Raw genomic sequence first — 26,961 nt, 5'->3', positions numbered from 1 at the left:
TACAGAAGAAAAGATGTATTTGGGTAAGAAAGGGAGGATCTTTATGCCCGAACAATCAATTTAGCAAATTTAGCTCAATGCTGGTGGTAGCAGCAAGTCCTGTCTTAAAGGTGGAAAACTTCCATCACTACTGGGAAAAAAAAAAAAAAAAAGGAGAAAGAGAGGAATGGATGACAAAGCAGTCATTTGAATTTGTCCTTGTTACAATTCGTTACAAAATCCATTGCAAAGTAAAAATTCCTACTGTTATAGCACCTGCATTTTGTAGGCAATGAATTGTATTAAGACGCAATAAGCCCATCTGGAACAATGAGTGACTCAGTCTTAAGCCAACAACATTGCATGTGTACAAAGGAAAGGTAATATTTTGCTTACTTCCCTTTAGGTCTCTATGCAGGTTTCTGTACACCTGTTTTTTCTGTTTCTATGGTATCCAGTTAGTGTGACTATTCAATAGTTAGTGTGACTTTACTGCATCACCTCCTGCCCATCTTCACCTTCTTTTCCTCATGCACAATACTCAATAGAAGCATCCGGATAGTTGCACAAAGTGAATTTTACTCTGCTGCATCTATGAGCATTAAAGTATAACAAAAAGCATAAACTAGCAGAAACTTAAGTCAATTTAATGTTGTTTCTTTCTTGCAGAAGGCTCAGTAGGACTGCCCATAATGCACATTGTGTGACATTTCCTAATGCAGGTCTTTGTTTTCATTTTCTTATAACTTTGCGGTGAAGGCTGTTCTTTTTTTGCCAGATGTTGAGGCCAGAATGTTTGCCTTTGTTTGTGAAATGTTAACATTAGGTTTTCTTTCTCTCTCTTTCTCTCTCCCTCTTTTTTTTTTTTTTTTTTCCTTCTTCTTCTTCTCAGTTTCTGAGAATGAAAAGGGGAGGAAGAAGAGTTTTTCATGCAGTAAGAAGCAGCTTGGGTAGCTTTTTAATAAGATGACATGGGCTTTGGCACACAAGCTGAAAAAGTGGTCAGGTGCAATTCTTCTGTCAAGGATGACTTTTCCTATCCCCAAGAGAAACTGTCTAAATTTGGAAAGTTTACAGGCCTTTGAAAAATCTTCCCCTTGAATGTTCTCATCAGTGGCTTTTGTAGGTACTGACATCACATCTCCCATGTTGACACTTCCGTGCCACAGCTGCATAGGCTGAGCCCAACCTTCCTGTAGTTGCTGCTCATGTCTCCTGGGAGGGAAGGAGCCAATATGCTGTGCATCTCTTGCTTCTGCCCCCCTCTCAGCAGGAAGGAGAGAAAGATTTGACTAAAAGGCAGAGAAAGGCTGGAAATGTCTGGAATAGAAGAAGCATAATGCTGGGACAAGGAGCCTGGAAGCAGTGCTCCATGTGGGGAACTTGGTAAGGTGCAGGAGATTCAACAAAAAACAGACAGAAGGTGGGGGATGAAAATGAGAAATGGAATTGTGAGACAGTCTGTAATAAAAATCAGGTAGAAGAGAGAAATGAAGGAATCGCTTGGAACAAGAATAGACTACAAGAGATGGTACAGCAGGAATGAAGAGAGCCCACCTTGACAACAAAGCATTTGAGTAATTGCCATAGGAGCTCTCTGGGTAGGAATATTGGACAGTGGCTAATATTTTCCTAGGCTCCTCTTGCTGAGCCTAAATTCAACCTACATGTATGTGCACAACTTCTGTGCATCAGTATCCTGATGACTATCCTGGACAGAGTGTCTACCTATCAGATTCCTCCAGGTAGTTCCTGTCACTGAATAGACTAAAGTTAAAGTCAGTCATGGATAAGTTACTTGAAGATGGTCAAGACAAACTGTTCCTCCAGGTACACTAAGAGTCACATAGGATGGAGATGTTCTGTACGTAATTCAAGATAATAAATAGCAATGGTCATACATATGCTGCAGTAGTCATGTAGGGTATAAGAATTCATCAGAATAGCCATTAAATATTTTTCATGTGATTCATCTGAAGATGGCATTTTAAGGACCCTTGCAACGGAGACTCCTTTTGTCATCCATGAAGCAACTGAGCCTACTTTTTAAGAGATTTGATTCCCCAAGTCTTCTTTACCCAATGGAAAAGTTCCCAAGTTCCCAATATTATTATTTTTTTATCTTGCAAACACTATGTCTGTGCATGTCTATGCAAGAAAATCACTGTAATGATGAGCATTCTAGAAACACCCATGAGAAAAGAAATATTTTCACATTAAAAAATGCTTTAATTATTTGCCATAAATAAGGACAAATGAGATACTGTGTATCTGCTTGTTAGGTAAACTCTGTCCATCTTGAGAGTTGAGTGAGGCAGAGGTTCTGTGGAAAATATTAACAGCTGCATCATATACACAAGAGACCAAATTAAAACTGCACAAGCAATGTTAATGCTGACAGTCTTGAGTCTTTGGCACATCTTTAATGTTCTTTTAATGTATTTATGTGTGTGTAAAAAAGCAACAGGGGGTAAATGGCACATCACAAAGTTCCTGCTAAGAAGAGATTATGATGTACAAATCAATAAAATACAAGGCAGAAAAAAAAAAAAAGAAAAAAAAAAGAAAAAATAAAAAGAGAGAGAGACAAGAACTTAACATTGTTTCACATAACGGTTGAGGTTGGAAGGGACTTCTGGAGGTCATCTACTCCAGCCCCCTCCTCAAACAGGGCCACAGGTTGCCTGGGACCACATCCAGGTGGCTTTTGAAGTTCTCAAGGAGGAAGATTCCACAACCTCTCTGGTCAACCTGTGCCCATTCTTCATCACCTGCACTATAAAGTAGTGCTTCATAATGCTTAGATGGAACCTCTTGTGTTCTAGTTTGTGCACGTTGCCTCTTATCCTGGCACTGGGTAGCACTGAAAAGACTCTGGTTCTGTCTTCATTGCACCCTCCATTCAGGTATTTATAGACATTGAGTTTTCTCTTCTCCAGGCTAAACAGTTCCAGCTCTCTCAGTCTTTTCTTACAGGAGAAGTGCTCCAGTGCCTTATGATCTTGGTGGCCTTACATTGGACTCCTTCCACTATGTACAGGTCTTGTACTGGAGGACCCAGAACTGAACTCAGTACTCTAGGTGTGTCCTCACCAATTCTGTGTAGACCAGAAGAATCAATTTCTCTGACCTGCTGGCAACAGTTTGTGTAATGCAGCTGAGAATATCATTAGCTTTCTTAGCAGCAAGGGTACATTGCTGACTCATGCTCTCCTTGGTGTCCGCCAAGACTTCTAGTTTTCTTTCTGCAAAGCTGCTTTCCAGCTAGGTGGCTCCCAGCATATGCTGGTGCCTGGGGTTTTTCCTACCCCAGTGCGGGACTTTGCACTTTCCTTTGTTGAACTTCATGGGGTTCTTGTCAGCTCATTTTGACATCCTGTTGAGGTCCACCTGAATAGCAGCATGATCTTCTGGTGAATATACCACTGAATAGCAGCACAGCCCTCTGGTGAATCTGTCACTCTCCATGGTTTTGTGTCATCTGCAAATTTAATGAGGATGTGCTCTACCCCGTTGTTCAGATCGTTAATGAAGATATTAAACAGCCCATACTTAAACAATTTCTTTACTAACCAATGTGAAGGTACACAGTATATGATCTGTCTTTCTCACTGCCAACTACCAACAGTCTTTGTTTTCCAGAAACTGTGATACTTGGTTAAAATCAGTAAAAGCCATAAAATAATAAAATGCTTAGTATTATTTGTTCACTTTTCTATGATAGGAATGTTTGGTGTGCATGTTTACATGTGGCATATTGTGCGTTAGGGTATGTTCCCATAGCAGAGTGCTTGTGTTGTTGTTGTTCATGTGTGCTTCCTGCTTTCTGAGAAAGATGGAAAGGGAAAGACAGTCTCCTCTTTGGGATCAGTGAGATGCAGTGAGGAGAAGGGTATAGAGGTGGGAAGGCAGTTAGTGAGATGCATTATGCAGCACGGAAAATAAGTAAAAAATCCAGCTAGCGAACTTGGAGGAGGACACAGAAAAGCCTGGGGTTTTGACAGGTGAGTGAGACAATGCTATCACAAGCCTCAGCTGGGACATGTTCCTTTCCCAGCTTTTGTAGCACTTAGGTGGGACAGTGAACAATGGGTCACCATGCAGGACCTGACCATCAGGGATACAGTGTGCACAGAGGGATTTGTCTTCCAGTCCTTTTAGCTTTTTACATGTTTGCTGTCAGGAAAAGACGTGTGAGGATCCTCTTCAAATCCCTCACCAACATGCCCTCCTGTCAGAGGCTGTAATATATAAGCAAATGTTACTGATGAAATATTATGAAATCCAATCTGAATCAGCAAATTCCATATCAAACTTCACAATGAGATTTTTTTGGGGGAGGGGAGGGAAAGTCTTTGGTATTTCATCCTTCTCATCTTTATAATTTGAGATTGTACATATTCACTGGTGAAGGAAATTAGTTACTGGACATAGAAGCAAACAATTTATTTGCCAGGAAGAAATTAATCTAAAGATTACAGTGCAAAGGTTCTGTAAATGACACATTGAGTGAAGAAAGAAAGGGCAAACTATTTTTTTTTTTCCATGTAGACAAATATAACAGCTTTAATACCTGTCTTGCAGTTCAGATATGAATTGAAACAAACCTCACAATGTAGGGTGTTAAGCATCAAGTTCTTCTCTCAGTCCAAATGCTCTCTAGTTTTCGGATATATGGTTTTGTCCTAGCCAAAATATCACCTTTTTATTTTTACTCTTGAAGTCCTGGAAAGCATGAAGAAAACAAAAGAAATACGAAAAATGGAGCTCAAGAATAAAACACTTTATCAAATAAATAACATGTCAGACCTTAGAGTCCACTGACTGTTTGTGGGGAATGTTAACAGCATTGCCTAGACTAACATTACTTCCACCAGCAGGCAGATTTCTTACAAATATGATCTTTCAGCTATTTCATTAACCTCACACTCCCACACATGAAATTGAAGCTTAAAGGTCACGTTTAATGTGTTCAGTGTTTTCAGATCATTCTAATTCCAAACCTGAAGCTTATTCTTATAGTCAGTCTATTTACTAAATTTCAGCTTTAAATCTTTCATGCTTTAGGTTTATTGTATTAGAATATTTCAATGCTATTTTGAACTATTTACATTTTCTTTTTTTTCCTTTTTTTTTTTTTAATTTTTCTTTTTATGATGTGATTTACTATTAATTTCCTTCTTAAGTCAATAATATTATTTTGATTAAAAAAGAAGTAATTTTAAAAGGAATCCAGCACAAGTTCCATCCTGCCAAGTGCTCAACCAAAGGTATTCTTATGGGGACTATCTGCTCTCAGATACTGCAAGCTAGTATCCAAGGGATCTAAAAATTAAGATATTGGGACAGATAATATTGTACCTTTTCCTCTCATAAAAAACTATGATGTATTTAAACAGAGAATTGCTAAAAATACACAGAAATTGGGATAATAACAACAGCAGAAATATATTTATTTCTTTTATCCAGAGCTGTCTTTGGTGAATCTAAATAATTTTGTGTTAGGACACTGACTGATTATGACAGCCATCCTCTCATGGTAGCTGCTTCTCAGACCTGGAAGAAAACTGTGGGTCATTAGTTCTAACTGCTGGTGTGCTTGAAATAATGCAAATAACGGGACCAAATGAAGCAATTTCATTTGAATGGAGTCCACAGCTGTATCTCTTTTGATTTCAGTTTTTCTGACTTCCTGCTTTTCTTTCCTGCTGTTATTATCCACTACTTTGCATTTGTATACAAGCCAGTCTGGACATCACATTTATATGGGTTGCATAGTATTTCACAGCAATTACACTCCTTTTTGTCAAAGATAGAGCAGACCACTCTAACTAAAAACTCTCTAGCATGAAAAAGGAGACATTTTTATGAAACCAACCAGCATATTCTAAGCAGCTGGCTGTAGTGGCCAAAGCACATATGTAGCTTAAGCAGGCTGTGACCTACTCCAAATCTGCTGGTAGGGTACTATTTAAATAGTGGTTAGTGCAAGGCAAGCCTTGTACTCTAGCCTGTGTCCCAGTTACTATGCAGATACTATCAGCTGGCTTCACGTGAGATCTGATATAATCAGCCTCTGTTAACATAGTGCTGAGTAGGGAAACTGCACTTAGACAAATAGGATGAAGTATTACAAATATTACCTTAAGAGTCTGCATTGCACCCTTGTATGCTGGAAGTGGTAAGAAGCAGTGCAGAGAAAGGAAAGGCTGGTTTTAGGTTTTGGAAACCTTGAAGATTTGGCCTTCACCATCCTGTACAGATCCTGAGAGAAATTGCAGCATTAATCCCTTTCATCAGTTTCTCAAGATCTTTCTTAGAACTGGTTGTGTTTGTTTTTGGTGTAAGTACCTTAAATTTTGTGGTGAGTTCCAGATAACTGTGCTGAAGGTAGCCCAGTATATAGCTTTAGTCCTTGACACAAATGATGAAATAACAATTTGCCTTCGGGACAAGGGAAAAAAGACTAACTTTAAGCCATAAGAAATAATTTTGCTCTAAATCACAACATAGCAACATTAACGTGATATAACATAAACAATATAACATATTAACAGCATAAAGCATTAACTTAATTTTTATAACCTAGTCACTTGAACAATTATCTGTCCCAAGGGCAATATACTGCTGTCTGAATTTACTTCTTTGTGCTTGAAAGACTGGTTCGCTGATGCTGAAGTCAGTGAGAATATTGCTGTTCAGAATGGGATGACAGCAAGACCACAGGTCTACGCTTCATTGTCCCACTTCTGTCATTCACATTAGTGACAGATGATAGCAAAACATGAATAAACAACAAAGATAGTTTGGTTTTCATTCTATTTTTCATTCCAATTGCAGTTGCATTACTAGGTAAAATAGTGGATGTGCTCATCATATACATTTCTATGTATGCAATTGTTTGCATACCCATATATAAATGAATTTAAAGTCTACAATAGACTAGTGGGGTTCTGTGCAGAGGCTGAGGTAGGAGGCTTCCCCATCCTACCTGCTGATGAGGTATGTTGTTCTCAAGGCTTGTCTTGTAAATCTTATGTCCCCTACTAGGTGATGTTTGTCCTGTTTGCTTCCTGCTAAATCCAGCTTTTATGACCTTGTACTGCATTTTGTTTTCTCCCAGTTCTAGAAGGTTGCAGGGCTAAAGTGCTGTGCTTATTTCATTCATAGCTTGCACTTAAATAAGTAACCTTCTTTTTCTCTTTGTGCAGAGGTAATGATCGATCATTTTCCTTCTCAAAATAGACCTTGTTGCCTGGTGTTTCTTATCAAATCTGTTGAAACCCTTTTCTAGCACAAAGAGTCTCCAATTGCAAAATGCCCTACCTGACATCATTAATAAGAGTAACCAAGCTGAAGATTTATTTTTGTAGGATGCTTGCCAAATGCAGAAACTAGAGAAGGAAAATTGAGGTCAGAGAATAGCTGCTTAAAGTCCTCTGGAAAGCTGAAAATGATTTGGTTGGATTACTGAGTTTTGTTAAAACTCTTTTGCCCACTAAGGTGTTTTGAGGGACCCTTCAGTCCACCTCTTTCACATGGTCTGCTTTAGAGACATTCAAACTTCCAACTCAGGATATTCTATGATTCTATGATTCTATGAAATCAAGAAACAGACATGAATTCCCTATTGTTGAAGTTGTTTTGGGATCAGACCATATACCTCTGCTTCTACTCAAGATTCCAGGAAAATAGCATCCACCATAACATTGGTCTGGCATGACAGCAGGATGCTAGTCATCATTTCCTTTTCATCCAGAAACATCTGGGTGGGAGCATAAGCTTTCAACATGTCCGAGCAGGACCTCTGGTGCAGGACAGAGTCAGTCCCAAGAACAGTAACTGAAATGAAGGAGAAAATGTCCTCCACATATTTAGGGTTTGCCAGAGTGTATCCTCAGAAAACTTCCAAAGAGAAAATGAAATCACCCACCTGGCACAACAGTACTCATATTGAAATATGTTTTAGCAGGCAGTGAAGAAATAAAATGAGGCAGGAAAGAAACTGAGAATCGGTGACATCACACTTCAAAGGAAAACCTGCCTAATGGTAAAAATACATTAAAATGGCATAGAATTTAACAACTTCCAAAATAGTGTAGAGTGATTAATTGACTGGGTAGTGAGGCACCGGCTTGGATGTGCACATTAATCACTGCAGCGGCATGTCTGTCACACTCTGTTCTGTGCTTTGCACTTCCTTTTTATATCTAGAGATGCAGGACTGCTAGACAACCATTGATAAAATGCCATCTGAGGAGAAAAAATAAAACTACCCACCTAGTTCACTCTGCAAGGAAAACTTTTGCCTCATGATTTTCAGGAATCCCATTTTCTCCTGTGGGTGCAATGTATACCTGCAGATAGGCCAAGTACATTGGGAGACAGGATAGTGCACATGCAAGAAACTAATGTGGCTGTAAGGAGAACCCAGTTAATGATGTAATGGAAAGTTTGCCAAAGGTGGCTGTATGTTTGCATATGTATGCACACATTATTATGTCATTAAGATTATTCCAAGCTAAATTATGTGTTATTTAAAGGATTGCTGTGATGTGCCTGTAAACAGAAAGCTGGATCTAGCCTGTAGGATACTTTCACCCAGTTTGGGCAGAGATAAAATGCCCCTTTCATGCATACACCCAAAATGGCAGAAGCTAGGGCTTTCTGTTCCTGTGCTCCTGTTGTGGCTGGGCGATTCACTGGAAAATGTGATGTTTCCCTTTCCATATCCCTTCAGTAGCAGAGCTCTTCTGTCCCTTGCTGGCTGGGCTATGCTGTCCCTTTCCTGCCTCCCCTCATATGGGGTTGTCCAGGCCACCTCCCTGCTCACAGCAGCCAGGACCGCAGAAGGGACTGAAGAGTGGCTGGATAAGGAGATTTGCTTATTGCTTGTGTGAAATGACTGAGTGATGTTGAGCAGAAGAGGAGGCTAAATAGGTGGGCTGTTTATAGGTGGGCACTGAAATTCCTGGAGACATGGGTAGACAGTTGCTTGTGCCGCTTACATGGAAACGATTTAGGGGGAAAGAGTCCGCAGACCCAGATCTTGTCCTTGGAGCTTTTCAGATTTGACAGTTCAGTGTTATTTAGTAAAACTTTTCATTTTCTGGAACAAACAAACAAACAAAAACCTACACAAATGTTTCATACTATATGTATGTTTCAGCAAGGAATTCAATATCAGGGTGCTTGAGTCTTCCCAAATGTGCTGTTATCTTCTACAGTTTCAGAAGTCTTAACAAACTTAATTTCTGTATTTCTCTGTTGCACTGCCTGGAAAACAGGTATAACAAATCTTCCCTTAATACAATCTATTACAGTACACTTTGGGGAAAATCCAAAACTTCTGTAGGCAATGGGATACTCTGCTCAACTGAAGACTATCAGCTTCTGGCCATGATATGCTAGTATAAGCAATCCATGTGTATGAAATAATGTTCTGGATGAGCCAAACAAAAGTATTTAACTTTGTAGTCTTGAAATGTAAGATTTCTCAGATGGAATTTCCTAATTGAGCTTGTAACTTTTGTTCATACCATACAGTTCTCTGCTTCCCAGCTGGGATGTCTGAGTACAGCTCAGGGAAAAAAAATGAAATAGCTTGAAAGACAGATAAAAGTAAATATGCATTTTTCATCCAAGTATGGGAATTAACAAATAGAGTTGGTTGTAGTTTGTGATTTATGTCAACCACATTTTACATGTTGGATTTGTTTAAACAATTTTTTTGCAGAAGGTTAGGCTAGAGATGGATGGTCAGAAAAAGCACAGAAAGTGTCTTCCTCTCAGTCTAGCACAGGTTAAAATCCTCCAGTGAGCACTTTTTTATTTCAAAAGGAATGTATTTGCTAGATTTGGGGATGATTACCCGTTATTCACAGCCCTCTGATAGCGTGATGATACCTGGAGAGCAGGCCAACAGAGATGACTCAGATCCAGCCTGTTTCCAGCCTCACTACAGCTAAATGCATGCATGAGGCATGCTTAGAACCTCATCAAACCATGAGGAGCTCCAGTCTTTCAACAGTAATTAATGGTGTGACATTCACAGAAGAAAGAAACAAACAAATATGTTTTCATACAAATGCTGTCAGTAACAGAAACTGGTAGAAGAGGAATCTGAGACATGTCATGTGTTGTACAGTTCCTTCCCAGTCAAATGGCTTTCAGTTTGCCTGAAGTGTTTGCAGCTGCTAGCTGCATTTTTTTTTTTACAGGAGTAGACCATGAGCTTGATGTAGCTGAAGTAATTTGTAGGGCTGGAAAAAGAAGTAACAAAACTCCTCTGTTGTTTCTGTAGGACTTAGCTCATGGAGTCATATCTTCTTATTAGATGAGAAATATTTTTGTTTGTTCTCTTGTTTGCTGAAGGTACGGTAATATTTGAAGCTGCATCCAGCTGCAGGACTGTTCAGATTCTGTGTCAATTAACTGTGACTACTAAGATTCTTTACCTCTTTCCCTCCCAGTCTATCCCACTTAACCTGCTACAGAACATTTTTTAGGTCACCCAAACCCACTAAATGGTTATGAAAGCTATAATGAAGGTGAACAGACTTTTTTCCTTGAAAGGCTTGCCTTTCCCATTCAAAGTCAGATGAAACAGCATTACATATAGATTGGTGAGGATCTAGCTATGTCTAGGGAACTGAATGGAAATATTCCTGCTAAAAATGCCAACTACACACACCCTCACTTTTGTTTATATTTGGTCTCTGTAAACAAAAATGTAATACATTTATAATTTCTTCATGAAAATATTGACCTACAGAGAAACAGAACTGTATCTGTTTCAGTTATAGCTCCTGGGCTAGATATAAAATCTAATGCCATAAATAAAAATGATGTATTGATTTTCTTTGATTCATTGGTTAACTAACTCAGTCATGTGGATTTTTATAACTATTAGCTATTCGCATGGATGTCTGCAGGTTTCTGTGCCTTCTAAATCAGCTGTATATGTGACCAAGTAAGCAGATATCAATGATTTAATTAGAGGCTTTCAAAGTTAAAAGAGTCACTGCAGCTTTATCTAAAGATGGCATGCATGAGATGTCATATGATATGAGATGACATTCATATCCCTTATAAAAATGTGACAAGGAGGACAACAATATCAAAACCACCAGAACCATCTTGAGATACATTTAAACTAATTTCTAGTACTGCATATCATGGAGGAAGCCATAGATAATCTTCAACATGTGAGAAAAGAGTCCTTTTAAACCACATTCATCCTTTTCTTGAATTCTAATATTTATAAATGTGCTGAAACATTTTAAACATTGTGTACATCGGGATATTTTTTGTGTTTGCAAAAATGACAGCATGACCTGACTATGACCTGTGAGCTAGATATGCTCATTAAATGCATCTGATTTCCTGCCTGAAATCCCAACCTTTCATCCAGAGAACAGAATAAATATGATAAAAATAATCATTCTTTTAATAAAAATTATGGTTAGCAAATATGTGAAAGGATTAAAGTCATTCATCCAGACTGTTTATCAAACAGTCGTAGGTTATATTGTAGAGAAATTGGGGAAAAACTGTAAACAATATACTAAATGAAATGTAGCTAAATATTGCTTATATGGAGCAACTCAAGTGTTTCTGCATAAAATGTTAATGTAGTTACAATTGTATTGATCAGATTGAAGATCTGGAGAGGTCAAACCACAAGGCTCATCTCTTTGATATTTGCCTTTTATTACAGCTGACTCTTTCAGATTCTTGTCTTTTCTGACAATAAAAAGAAAAATCTGTTTAGTAAAGTTGGTAACTGCAAGAAAGCTTCCATTACCAACCAAATATAACATGGCAATACAACATGCCTAAGCATTAAAATGCCAGAAACATCACATCACACTGATTTGCAGCTTAATGGGCACTTACAATACTGTAGATTATTTAAAGCCATGTTATCCACATTATTGAAATATAAGGTGATGTGCAATATACATTAAAAACATTTTAAAGTCTCTACTTGCTAGAAAAAGAACCATTTCATTATTGTTAATATGCTTGAAACTCTGAATGGAAGAAATGTCCTCTTTCACTGTGATGTTGTACTACAAATTGTTATGAATATTCCTTAGAAAACAGAAAATTTGAGGATTCTGTCAGACCAGTTATGATTCTGTCTTGGGGGTGCTACACAGTTATCTGCTTAAGCAGGATTCTCTGGGTCATATTGGAATAAAAGTCTAATTATCTACTGTAAGGTAAATGAAGCATGAACTTTTTGAAACGATTGATAACTACACCACTCAGGCTATATTTTGGAAGTAACAGTTTTCCATTTTTTTTAGTCATCCAGTCATTCAGTAAATTCATCTGCCAGCAGAGGAGAGAGATTGCAAAACTTAAGTTCTAGTTACTGTCTGTTTTCTTTACAGTGCTAGGACTGCCATTAACACTCTCATTAGCTGGATGAAAGTTAAAGAACAGCTTTTGTTTCAGCATCTGTGTTTGACCCTGTTCTGGGAACATTTAGGTCCAGTGGGCTTTCAAATGTGTTCAGTGGGCTTTGCTCTCTTCCCTGCTTTTCTGCAGGTGAGGCTCCATGGCATTCAGCAAGTACCTGAGGATTTATTTTTTTTTATCTAATTCTTAAATTTAAGTTTGTATCATAAGTATAATATGATTATATTATACTTTTAATATAAGTAAGGACATAATATAATATACATGTAAGGGCATAAGTCAGGGCACTGGGCTGTGGTCTGTCACATCTGTTACAATGTGCTGCTACACACAAATGTTCCCCAAGAAGATGTATAGATGTATTACAAACCTCTGTGGGTATTTACATGCTGATTGCATGGTCCCTCATTAATTTTGCTAATGCTCTGCAAACCAGTCACTTGAAATTTTCCACACACACATTGCTGCTGTTGTTTCAACTAACAATTTGCTGACCGAGCTCAAAAAATCTGTCTGCTGTTGGAGGAATAGGAAGTGCTGTCAAACATTGTCTCTCTTATCAAACTGAGGTTGCGGCCAGGAGGTGACTGGGGCCAAGTGCTATATTGCATTAGTTGCTTTTTCTCGGTGATTCCTGGGAACTCCCCACTTCTGGTTGCTGGTCTTTTTAGCAGCTAGTAACGTGTTTGATCCCATTCTCCTCTGCATAGCTGTGAGTAGAATAATCTGCAGCTGCCTGCTAACCATACTGCAGATGCCACAGGCTGGAGCAGTTTGCTCAGACTCCAGGCTGCACGCTGCAGCTTGGCAGTAGCCACGCTATTCCACTGCAGTCTGCTCAGGCTCACTAGCTCCAGTAGGCATCTACCTGTCAATCAGAAACAAAATACCACCTTTGAACTGCCACTTGGATTAACTCCATGCACTTTTATATTCTACCAAATGCAGTGTCATTCAGCAAGCAAAACATGGTGCTTATGGTAAACGGAGGAGGGACTGCATCCTAGAAAGCTGCAAGTCTTAACAGCTGCTGAAATAGCTGACTCTGAAGTACCTCTTAGAAGGCTAAAATAATTCTTGAGGAGTATCATGAAAAATAGAGAGACAACACAATGTCTGAAAACAGCACTAGAAACACCATTATCAGATTGCTGTGTTGAAGACTTTGTTTTCATACTTAAAAAGCTGCTAAAAAATTGATGAGAGAAAAAGAAAAGAACTGCAAGAGTTCTGAGTGTTGTAAAACACCTTGTTCTTACAAGGTGATTCTTGTTTATCCAAGAAAAGTTTAGACATGATAAAATATATCTCCTGTTCTGAGAGCATGAATGGTAATTTCTTTCAGACAACAACACAGATTCACCATTTTGCTATTCCCTCTGCCCCACCTCCCCTCCCAAAACTGACTTACTACTTAGGCTGTGCACCACAGTTGATGGAGATAAGGATGATCTGTGAGGATGCATATACATTGACATGCAGTACAACAGTCTGAAGACAAATTTGATGCTATAGTCAGAGTGACATTTGAAATCATCAATTAAATGAGAAAAACCTGAAGATTAGAAGCATGATACGCGTTTCTGCAATCCTGGCTAATGTACTATTTATCTTCATTTAAAGAACTGAAAGTAAAAGTACAGATCAAAGGGATTCACATGGTTAATAACCCAACCATCGATAACAGAGTGTGAACTAAGGCTTGGATATGTTTGGAGGGTGGGGGTATTGAATACTGTGGGGTCAGAGACACAAGCATGTGCTCCATTTTTCTTTATGTACTAGGGCATCAGATTCAGGAAGTCTGTCATATACAAAGTTATTCTAGGAAGCATTCAAGTGAATTTATTCAAATTAAGACAATGGCTAGTAAAGCTCATTTCTTATATGAAGCCCAAGTAAGCTGACTTTTCTAAGCAAACAGGATAATACCTCTGAAAATATCAATTCATTGCAGTATTTGCAACACAGGTTTCATATGGTGATTTGGACTGTGAAAATGCTGTCAGTCCTTGAAATATAATCTACATATATATAAAAGAAGAAAACAATATAAACAATTACTCTAGTTCTTTTTAGATGCTTTCTTGCTATGAAAATATTAGTAATTTTGCTTTTACTTGTGCTAAGCAACCTCCATAAATATTTCTTAGAATACTGTCATATAAGTTTCTTTACAAAGATAGCCTTTATTAAACAGCATGTTAGCTAATAAGACAATTATGTGAAATAAGTCAAAAGGCAGAGAAATAATTGCTTCATTGTCAGAAAGGTTCTAAAATGTGCTTTATAGAAAATATAGAAACCTTTCTTGTGCGACAGTTAGTGGGATGGGATGTACTAGAGACAAAGATAGAATTTCTGCCAGTGAGAAATATTGAGGATCTGGAATGAGTACCTAGTGAGATCTATAGGTAGACTTTCAGATCTCAGATCTTCTCATCAGAGGAAGAAGAATCATGAAAAACATTTCCTAGCATAGTTAACTGAACAATCTTTCCAACCTTCACAGTGAAATTACACTTTAAATTTGAAATTTCTGAGTAAATTCTTAAAGCACAGGCAAATTATTCAATAAATGACTACTACTACTACTACTACTACTACTACTAATAATAATAATAATAATAAAAGAAAGAAAGAGAAAAAAAGTTTTTGGAAAATTGCTCAGTACAATTTGGTATAGATGAGCCTGGTCTGTCCAGCATGTATTTATATGGTTTGGGAAGAATTGTGCAGCAGTCTGTGTTTGTGGATTGCACAGGTGTCCTTGGAGTGTTGTCTCATGGCTCAGTGCCTCTTCTTCTGACACAATTCTGTTTTGCAAGAACAACCACAATTTAGTGCCAAATGATACTTATTTTTGCACACCACATTAAAATAAATAGCTAAAATAAATAGCTCTTTGCACTATGAGTAATCATACTAAAGTCAGTGTCATTGTCTATGGAATAAGTTATTGCTCAACATAAATAAGAATTTCAAGTTTGTCATAATAAAACAAACAACTTTTGGTAAATAGTAACAGGAATCCAAAATTCCTGACCTAAAGTCTGGACAAACTAAACATTTGTGTTCAGCCTGGAAATTATGAAAGTAGATCTGTCTTCAATTAGTTTGAATATTATTGATACTGACAAGTCAAAACTGCAACTTACAGCTCTTACTTTCTGGAAAAAAATATGTTACACAATCATAGATAAACCCCTTTATTTTTGCAAAGAATTTTATCCAGAGCATGGGGATGACATTTCACAATGCATAGACACAAACCAGTCCAATTAATAAGCAGGTGACCAGCATCAAAGGTCCCTGAAATGGGGACAATGCAGCTCTGCTAAATCCAAGACATTTATCAAACTGTCTCACAGAAGTACTGTTAATCTAAATGTGTCTGGTTTAAAGTGCTGGTAATTTATTTGGCTGTTTCATCACTTGTGAAGTTTGTGCCATTAGTATTTAATCATTTTAGATTCATAATCATCCTCCCTTCCTGCAGTATACATCTCAAGGACAATAAAGTTCTGCAGTTTTGTCTCTGTGCTTCCATTCCCTCTTCAGACTCAAGCAGAGAGGAAGCATTTAAAAATACCGAGGGCTGCACTCTGCAAGTCTCTAAGTTTTAGTATTGAGAGAACAACATTTTCACTCAGAAAGGCAGAACTTTTTTAGTTGCACATCATTACATTTTCATTCTCATGTTCCTTTATTTTTCTTCTATAGGTCTTCCTGAGTTGATCCTGGGAGCAATGCCTACTGAAGTGCACACCAAAGGCACACCAGATAATACATATTTGAGTATTAAATATTTCAGATTCTCTGGTCTGTAGCTTTATGCTGGTTCTTTGAAATGTCGTTGCAGATTAAATCAGCTTGTGTTCTTTTGGAAGAGAGGTGGAGGTGTCTTCATGGGACTTATTAATGACCTCCAGAAAGAATATTAATGTGCAGGAAGAAAAAGAGGAATGATAAGCAGGCTCCCAGAAACCATCTGGGAAAAAAAGTACTGTGCCATCCTGAAATTGTATTGGTATTGTATACTTGACTGTACAAAAATGAAACCAAAAATGACTTTGCAGTAGAGTAAGACACAAAAACAGGTTTAGAAAGAGAGGGGCGACAATATTCCCTTCTCCTGAAATTCCAGAGGACTATCCACAGAATGGAGAGAACAGATCAGACACAATTTTTATTTGCAAGACCCTATCTGTGCTAACACATGTAAATATGTTTGTTTAGAGTATATCTGTATTATCCTTTCAATTTAGCCCTGTTGTAAAAAAATATTTTCAGCAACAACAAAAAAAACCATAGGGGAACTTAAGGGAATATTAGTACACTTGGAAATGATGGCAGGATAGCAATAGAAGAATGACTGCAGAGAGAAGCAGTTTCCATAAGTAGATCACAGTCATGCCACAAATAATAAAAGATGTATTTCTCCAGTATAAAAACTCATGAACGTGTTCTAGAAGAATAAAATTAATCATAGCATATTGACTTTGAGTCAATTACCTTTAAATTGCTTCTTGTTTCACTTCCAGTTCTACACAACATAAAAGTAGCTAAACTATTTGTTTCCTGGACCTCTCCTGAAAATTAGGATTTAACACAGAAACTTCAGTATTATTAGAAGTAACTCACTGCCATTGCATTAGCTTTACACCACTGGCAGGTGTACTGTTACGAATCAGCTGGCAAAGCTCCCAGAATAGGTTTTACAATAATGTTACTTAGCATACTTTTAAAGAAACACGCATTTCTTCCCAAAGGTATCAAGATACTAGGAGAAAGGTGAACAATTTGTGTGAGAAGAGTCTATTTGAATTTGAGAGAGCTGCAAGTCACGAAGAATCACCACTGTTACTGAAAAGGGTGAGGAAGCATTCTGGTGTTATCTGGTGTCAGATAGATCCTATCTGGTATTTTAAGACTCCTGTGTGTGTTCTCCATCTTTAAAGATATTTGACTCGTAATTCAAGGAGAAATTTCAAACTTCAGAAGTTTCAGAATATTCATGTAAAAATTAACTTGCTCATCTTCTAGCTATTGTTTTCAGACTATATATACAGAATAGGACCAGAACCTTCTCAGCACTATGCATCCAGCAAACTCATTTATCAGTGAAAACAGGTTGAAGAACAGCTATTTCTTACCAGCTGAGAGGTCTCTTTCTCTGAATAGGTTTCCAGAGGTGTAGAAGAGTGATAACAAACCTCACACCTTCTTAATACAGGATTGCCCAGGTTAAAAAAAAAAAAAAAAAAAAAAAAAAAGAGAGAGAAAAAGAGATTTACACAGTATCACAGTATTTTCCCACTGGTTGTGCCAGTTTGAAGTGATTGTTTCTATTTGACAAAAGACTGGTCATTTTAGCCTGAACAGTGATTGAAATGCATAACTTTTGCAAATGATACCCCATGTCTTGTTTTACAAAGAAAACTCATGTTTTACTTCACTGTACACTCAAGAGGATAAGTTCAGATTTTGTCCTGGTTTCAGCTGGAGTACAGTTAATTTTCTTTCTGGTAGCTGGCATGGCCCAGTGTTTTGGATTTAGGATGAGAAAAATGCTAATAGCACACTGATGTTCTAGATGTTGCTGAGCAATGCTTGCACAGATTCAGGAACTTTTCAGCTTATGCTGCCCTGTCAGCGAGGAGGCTGGGAGTGTCCAAGTAGCTGGTAGGGGACACAGCCAGGACAGCTGACCCAAGCTGGCCAAAGATCTCACTGGTCCCATACCACATACTGTTATGCAGAACAATAAAAATGGGGGGGAGTTAGACATGTTATTACTTCTTTGTCTTGAGTGAATTTTCCTTATTTGAAGAGAGAAAATATTGGTATTTTTGTCTAGCTTCACAGTTTCATAAGACTTGTCTTCTGTGTGTTGCTCAAACACAGGTAATTTCCATATATTCTGTATTTCCATATGTGTTCAAACCCCTTTCCATACCCGAAGGCACAGATCATCTGACACAACTTGATAAGACTAGACATGAAGCATAACCATTTTATTTTCTGTATGCAGTCAACAACAAGTTCCTCTAGAGAGCAGTTTAATCTCAGAAGTTGCAACTAACCCTCTAGAAGAACTGTTTTTGCTTTTGACTAGATAGGGAGTCTGGAATGGCTAGTCTTTGTATGTAACGATATAGATAACATAAATCTTGAACTTAGTTTCTTTATGCATCTTTAGAGAACTAGGTACTTGTTTTAAGTGCTTAGTTGCGGGAAAACACAGATGAATATGCTCAATTTATTTACTGCCCTGTGCCCTGGATGCAAATGAGTATCTGAATCTCAGTCTTTTGTCAGCTTGAAATGCTAAGTTTAAGGACAAAAAAAAATATGGGGATGTGTGGCCTCTGCAGCACAGCACTCAAAACTTGTACTGGAAAAAATAGACAAGGCAACAGTGCTGCAAAGTAAACATACAAGTTTGCTTGAAAAAGCATATCTGATACAATAGATACAATTATAGATTAATTAGTTTTGTATCCTTTCTAATGTAAAAATAACTTAGTATATAAACAAATTCTTCCTACTTCAGATTTTTTATGTATACAACTGCATATCTGAAACGCATTTGAGAAGATAGATCAGCTTACTCTTAATCATGTCTTGTTCATTATGATCATTTAATTGGATAAAAGCAATCACATTCATTTTACAATGTTTCTGAAAAAAAAAAAAAAAAGAAAAAACAAAAAACAAAAAAGCAGCACATAAACTGTTGCACAGCAATCTCACTGAAATTCACAATTGATTATTGGTCTGTGTCACTATATCTGGGAATGTATTTGTCACTTCATCTGTGGTAGAGTTCTCTAAAATATTAGATTTTAACTATTTTGCACCATGGCAATATGTGGTATCAAGCAACATGATTCACATCTTTTATATAATTGTTTTGCTGAAGTATTCTATCTTTCTAAGTGTAGGAGAGATTTCTGGCCTCTGTTGAGATACTCTAATAGTTGACCCCTCTAATAAGTATATGTATTTCCATTTTCTTTGACATATTTACCCTGGGTTATATCAAAACCACCTTTAGTCCCAAATCCTTTGAAGCAAACACCTATCTCTTATTAAAAGGGTTCCTTAAATGATGACATATTTGAGCTTGTGGGAGAGTCTCAGCTCTTTTTTTAGTCAGAAGAATATCTTGTATCATTATGAATCTGTACTACAAGAAGATGGTAAGGTCCAGTTGGTACAGAATGTTCTTTTTTCAGTTAAAATGTGCAGCCCTTGTGTGACTTTGAACAAAGTGTTTCACATCTTTCTACATTAGAGTGGTTTGTCTATTGCTCTTATCATCACAGTTTTGGAACAGCTGCCAGCGAGACATTAAAAAAGTAATTATACATCTGTTTCTCATCCTTTGAGGAGTGAGAAGTATGCTACTGGAGTGTTTGCTTTGCATGTTTTATATGCATATTTCTATAGGTTTATGTTAGAAAGGATAAAGTCAACGAAGAAATGCCTTGTGCTTATAGCAAAGTTGTGAAGTTTGCCCCTGGAGTACAGTTCCAAGTCTTAAACTCTTGCTGAAATAGTTGTTTAGCTTGTCTGTGGGATCATCACCATTATGGTAGAAAGCTTAGTTGTACTAAGACTTGTCATTGTTGATCACGATCTTTTTTAGAGCCTGAAATAATATTATGGTATTTGATGCTTTAAAAATGAAGATTGAGAGCTTGAGCTTAATTTTTGATTCAAAATTAAATTATAACCTGTTGTGAGAAGGAAGAACAATTCTGATTGGTTTGTGTTTTGCTTTTTTTTAGATTTGCTCCAGTTCACCTTTATATGGGTGCACCTGTTAGGCCACACTGGAAACCCAATTTGTATCCCTTACCATTAGATAAACTTTTTGTTTTGAAATATCATTGATTTCCAGTGTATGGATCAGCTGTCTGACTCTCTCTGCCAGACACAGCCAGCCTACTACTTGCTTTCTAACACAGACCTGTCCTCTCTCCTAACATGAATTTATTACAGTTTGTATCACAGTAAATACAGGATGCATCCATGACTGAGTGCAATAGGGTTTTCCTACATCATTTGAATCATTTTGCTTTTTACTTATTAGATGGTGGAAGAATCCTTTGCTAGAGACATCTGTTGAAACTAAACTTTTTAGAAGTCTATATCACTCCAGCAGAGGTATGGATTTCTGGTCATACAGCTGTGTCACAAAGAACTCCATCAGAAGTAAAAATCCAAAAGCAGGATCAGAGCTCTTTTTGCCTTCTCAGCCTTTAAACTCTCTTGACAAGAGTGTATGCTGGGGAGGAGGGCATGATTGTAGCTGTTTCCAAAACCTTATTTTGCAGATGTTCCTAAGACAGTTCTGGAGGACTTCAATATGATGAATCAAACTGCTGTGTTGCCTAATTTCCCCATAATGACAGGATGTTCCATATGGTACCACAGCACTCGGCTTCCAGTTAGGTTTTACCAGGAGAGGCACAATTTGGTTTTGACCATTAGTGTAGATAAGGGCACAACAAGTGTGCATGTAGGGAAGGACTGCATCTTGAAAAAACCCAGACTGCATACAAATCATTTTCTACCATTTAGAATAGGCTAAATTCTGCAGGTTTCTTTCTTAAGAATGCTACACCATTGTAATCACATAGGGAAATGTCACCAAGGACAGCTTATTTTTCACCAGAAATGCAACGTAGGAGTGCCAGAAAGATATATTTGTGTGTGCCACTTTGAGAGAGATTTAGGGAAGGACTTGAACAATGATCTGAAGTATGGATATGTATTCACAGCCAAAGAAACTTTATTGCTACCCTGTTGGACGGCCTCAGGCCATTTTGGCACAGTACTTGGAAAGGTTTTTGTTACCCACTGACCCACTAACACTATTTGATGTTTTACCATATCAGAAGCAATGAAGAGGCTGAGAATGAGTGTTTGGTTGAAGCCATCTCTTGATGCTACTATAGCAGTTCCTATTCTGCAGATTGAATTGAATGTAACTCCAGTTGTCCCTTGAGTTGTTTCTCTGTGAAAATTCTCAGAAGGTTTTACATGGGCAAAAGCAATCTAGAATTACTGTATTTGTTTAAAATAGCTTGACATAAAGTGTTAATCAGAGAGATGGCATAAGAAAATTAAAGTTCTTTCTCGTCCATCATTTCTTTTGCCTGCTTTATATTGTCAGTTCTCAAGAGAAGCTTGTGACATAGCTGCACGGTAATTAACTCAAATACATTCTTGTTTCAGGTGGGCTCCACCAGTGCTGTTATTTTCCTTCCCTACGTGTCAGATGTTGCTGAGGTAACAAACAAACTGCCAAATCTTTGCAGATTAGAGAGTTTTGTTCATAGTCTTTACGCTGTTACTTCCCATAATTTTTCCCTGTCTGACAACATTTGACTGTCATGTAAATTCAATTCTATTGTACCTGATTTATATTGTTAAATTAAACATCAATTGTTAGTAGGAAAAAAAAAAAAAGGAATTAACAATAAACAGCCACATGAAAGACACTGAATTTTGTAATTTTTCTTGATGAAGACTGCTACTGTCATAAAGACAGGAAGGCAAGAGATAGAATTTTGGACACTGTGTCAGGTGTTACACGAGCATCAGTTCTGAAGGATGCATGACACTGGGAGCCCTTTAGCTGTGTGGGTGGCTTAGGCTCAGTCAAGCTCAGTGATGTGTGGTGTGATAACAGCCTGAGGCCATGCAACTGTTGGGAACCATCACGGGCAGGTTACAGAAGGAGAGCTGCCTTACCACTGTGACTGTCTGGCTCCAGCCATCAGAAAACAGCTCCTGGGTGCCCACAGGGCCAAGGAAAACTGGTATGAAGGTCCCCAGCTTCCTAATAACCAGCCTCTTGTGTGTAGCTCTAAAGAAAATGAATTGATTAATGGTCTTTTCTAAACCACCAACTTTTCTACTCAGAAACTGCAGTGAAAACAGTCATTTTGAAATTCCAGTGACTTGTCTGTGCATGAGTGAAAGCTGGCTTTGACTGCAGTGAACTCACTCCTACCACTTTTGTAATTCTCTCTTTAGCAAACATTCTGACAGTCACTGCAATGGTCTTCTATGCTGCTTCACACACCACCACTTTTCCCATTAAACAAAGAGACAGATGTGTAGGTCACTGTCATGCTTTTCCTTTTACTGAAGATGGTTTCAAGGCTCTGTGTAGAGCCACAGTCAGATTTTTCATACTGCTGGCACTTTGGTTTTACTTGTAATGCTATGTTTGCCAGAAGCTGAGGCACTAAAGCGAGGCTGTAATAGTGCTTTTTGGCAGCACAAACATATTTGAACTTCTATAGATGCTTTATTTTATCTTATAATTGTAATTCTTTGCTCTTTTCCTTTCATATTGTTTTCAGCTCCCTAGTATCTGATTAAAATGTTTCTGCTCAGTTTTTCACTTATCGTCTTTACTTTTCTTCTACATTTACAATCACCATAATTCTCCCAGATCTTCCACTATTTCTTTCTTTTCAACTGATACCATGTCTTTGGAGATATCATCAGCTGTGATAATCATTGGTTTAAGTTGCTTTAAATTATGCTATCATAGATCTCTACTCAGACGTGAGATTGTTTCATAAACCTTAGAACTCATCATTTTTTTAGGGGGAAGAGACAGAGTTTGCTGCTGATATGAACATATTTTCCTTCTTTTCCATATAAAACTAAAAATAAATTGAGACATCCTCTTCTGTTAGAGTGGGTCATGATATCAGGGCTAATTTATCCTTACCTCCAGATTCTGCACAGTACTCCAGGTGATAACACTCCTTCAGAAAGGAAAAAGGGAAAAGAAAAAAAAAAAAAAAGGAAAAACAAACAAACAAAAACCTACCCCCCTGTGTTCTATATTTATATATTTGTATACCCTCTGTATTCTATAATCGTAATAGGATATACCTGTAATAGGACATACCTATAGGATAATAACCTGTAATAGGATGGCTTCATAGCTGCTAGTTTTTATAAGTGTCAGAAGAAGAAGTTTTAAAGATTAGTTGAGTAAAAACACTTCACTCTCATCTCATTTGTTACTTCAGTTTCCCCATCTTCATTCTTCCTTCATTCTCTACATCTACTAGATATATTACTTGGAAATGATCTCTGCTTCTCTCCTAGATCCTCTTCATCCTATAGCTTTCCCCATGTGTGGTGTTTTCACCCTGAAGGACACCTATCTCCACACACAGCTCTCACTCCTCCTCAGAGGAGGAGAGGAAGAAATTATGGTCGGAAAGAAAAAGGTTCATGGAGATATAAGAATAATTAATTAAAGATAAAAGAAAAAGAAAAGGAAAAAAAATAAAGGCCATGCAGAACCAAAGAAAGAAAGAAAATAATTATTCTCAATTTTCTATCATGAGCAAATTTCAGATATGTCTTGTGAAATAGGGCCTCAATATGTGTAGCCATTGTTTGGTAGAATAGATGCTTTCATAAAAAGAGTGCCCCCCTTACTCCTTTCCCACCTTTTATTGCTGAGTGTGTGGTATGGAAAATCCTTTGGTTAATTTAGGTCAGCTGGCTGCCATGGTGATGCCTCTTCCCCACTTCTTGTCCACCTATCAGCTTTGAGGGGTTTGGAGAGAGTCTTGATGCTGTACTAGCATTGCTCAGCAATAGACAAAACACTGGTGTGATACCAATGCTGTTCTAGATAAAAGTGCAGAGCGCAGTACAGTATGGACTGCTATGGGGAAAGCTAACTCCATCCTAGTCAGACCCAGTATAATCTTGTTATTTAAAAACATTTATTCAACATTTTTTGAAGCTGTATTTCTAGAATTGTCTTAGAATCATGATACAAGTCCTTTCTGACCACTCGCTAGCCTCTACCTCAGTACTTCTACACTGACCTTTTCTAATAAACACTTAAGGAAAAAAATCAGGTAGTTGGTGAATTAATGAAATTTGTAAGGTACTGTGAGAACCATAAAGGGGTACCGAAAGAACAACAGAACAAAGAAAGGGAGGAAAAAGCAACAGATTTTTATTTATTTATTTATTTATTTATTTCTGGAGCTTAGAGGCAGAGGATAAAATAGTTTGATTTTGATTAATGTAGCATGAGAAAGATAATTTGATTTGGTGAGATTATGATATGAATAGAGAGATTATATGACTGGAGGAATAGGACAGAAGTAGCACTTTAAGCAGTTATGGCATTAATATAATTGGTGAAAGAAGGTAAAATATAAAAATGACTTACAGAAATTTCAGAGATTAGAGTAACTGAAGTGAGAAATTATGGTTTTGGAAACAGAAATTGTCATGAAAGGACAGGGTTAAGGAAGTTAAAGATGAAAGGAAAACCAGTGCCCTGGGCACAGGAGAAATACAGAAATATAAAAATGCCCAGAAGACTCTATGTCTGTCATGTGGACAGGGAACAACCACCAGAATTTTCTTAGCACTTAAAAATATGTATGTATTTTGCTTACCTCTATTCCTGGAAGTTCTACTTTTCCACTGCAACTTTGAGCACCTCTTTCTCCTCTTGCAGATGAATTCTTTTGCTCAACACACCCTACCCATTCCGGATTTCCAGGATAGAACAGAACAGGATATTCAAAGTTGGAGGGGAGGATTGCCACAAGGATCATCGAGTCCAATTCATGGCTACACATGGGACTACCTAAAAATTAAACCATGTGTCTGAGAGCAGTGTCCAAACACTTCCTGAACTCATGACTGAGGCCATGGCTATTTCTCTGAGGAGCCTGTTGGCTCTGAAGGGGTGGCAGAGCCACCCCTTCAGAGAAGAACCTTTTCCTGATATCTAGCCTGAACTTCTCCTGCTGCAGCTTCATGCTGTTCCCTGGTGCTGGTCACCATGGAGAAGAGATCAGTTGCTTTCCAGATAATGACCAACTAGTACTTGGTTTACCCCAATTCCTTATCATAGTGAGGAAATGGGACCACACTCTTGCAGCTCTTTAACCTCTGCATTGATCTTGAAGGAACAAGCTGTGGCAAGCTACAGCTTCAGGAATCTGCATGGTTTGCAGTTGTTAACAAGTAGATTTTGCAGGGAGTAAACAAGGACAATACAGATGTCACCTATGACCAACAGGAAATAAGTCAGCTTGGCCTTAAAGACTACAGGATGCTTTTAAGTCACATTTAATAGTGTGTCATCTTCCCTCCCTCTGGAAAATTGGAGGGATGTGTCCAGCCTTTCCTGCAGGTTGTTTCACCTGACAGATTACTTGTCCTCTACACTTGTCGTCCAAGGATGCTGGCTAATTAATTCCAGAAACAGCCAGAGAGCATTTCTGTAAATGTAGAAATGTAGGGCCTTTTTTTTTTTTTTCCTGGTATTGTTGCCTTTCACATCCATTTATGATGATACAAAATATTCCATCATATCCTATATGTCCTCTACAAGCTTTAATTTCCATATGATTACGATGATGCATGTGGGTTTGAATTCATCAGCATATGAACAAAGGTAGCCAATTTGTTCTTTCATGTGTCAGGCTTTTTGTTGAGAGATGTGACCCCTTGCTAGCTCGTGGGAAAGAAGGAGACAAGCAGACTGAAGGATGTTGTAACAGCCATGCACAAATCTTCCAGGAGAGCTGAACTGTTGTGCCTACATGTAAGTTCCCCAGCAGAGACACTGAGTTTTTATCTCTGCAGCAGCCCTCATCCCAAGGAGCTGATAGATTATGCTGAAGTAAATGAAGAGTATAAAGTTAAAGGGCATGATCACAGATATGCAGTCTCCAAGCAGGGAGCCAGTCTAAATGATACAGTAAAATAATCTTCTGCACACATGGGGGCTAGAGCAATTCCTGAAGGGAAGCAGACACTTTGGGAACATGTTTGTGTCCAGGGGGAAGGAAGTCATTTTACACTAGATTGTTTCCAATTCTTTCTGCTGCCGCAACTGAGACACCACTTTCTCTTACACCAATTCATATCTCATCTAAATCAAGAGGACTATCATTTTTATCAGATTCTATGGGTCGCCCCCCCTCCTTTTTTTTTTTTTTTTTTTTTTTTTTTTCTCTCCTTGAATTATTTAGTTTGCTGAAAATAATCAATATCTAGCTATTCAAGTATAGTCTGCCACCGTTAGGGTAGCGTTTTCACATTGATTTAACCCAGAAGGTTTAATCTAACATTTTCTTCATGCTCACCACACATTGCAATCTGCTAAGCCACCAACGTTTTGCAGTGACTTTGAGGCCAGATGATTTTATGTAGAAATCAGGAATTGGTTTACCAGGACCACTTCTTCCTACCATGTAGTTGGTAGTTATGTAGTTGGTCTACATGATTTCATGAGCTGCTGATCAACTACAGTTTTGGACAGTATCATGGGGAGAAGTCATGATTCTCAAAATAGCCCCACTAAAGGGCACATACATGTACACTGTAGGTTCCACCTTGAACCACTGCTTCAGATGAAGGTTTTCTTGTGAGAAGGTATTTTACAAAGCCCAGATATCAGAAGCTGTGTAACCCAGCATCTCTCAGGTGCAAGAAAACTGAGAAACGTACATAGTGCCAACCTTA

The 26,961-nt window shown here is 37.9% G+C and overlaps 1 long non-coding RNA gene across 1 annotated transcript; it reads right to left on the bottom strand.

Moving 5' to 3' along the window:
• Positions 1–2,102: 2,102 nt before the first annotated feature.
• LOC140001933 (uncharacterized) lies at positions 2,103–25,372 on the bottom strand. Its single transcript, XR_011807743.1, has 3 exons — positions 24,879–25,372; positions 17,565–17,631; positions 2,103–15,224 (listed from the first exon to the last, which is right to left on the bottom strand). It is a non-coding gene; the product is annotated as an uncharacterized lncRNA (long non-coding RNA).
• Between the last annotated feature and the right edge of the window lie 1,589 nt (positions 25,373–26,961).

This window comes from Anas platyrhynchos, chromosome 1 (genome assembly GCF_047663525.1).
Source record: "Anas platyrhynchos isolate ZD024472 breed Pekin duck chromosome 1, IASCAAS_PekinDuck_T2T, whole genome shotgun sequence".
NCBI lineage: Eukaryota > Metazoa > Chordata > Aves > Anseriformes > Anatidae > Anas > Anas platyrhynchos.
Note: the sequence above shows the minus strand (reverse complement) of the source record. Positions and strands in the feature narration are given on the sequence as shown.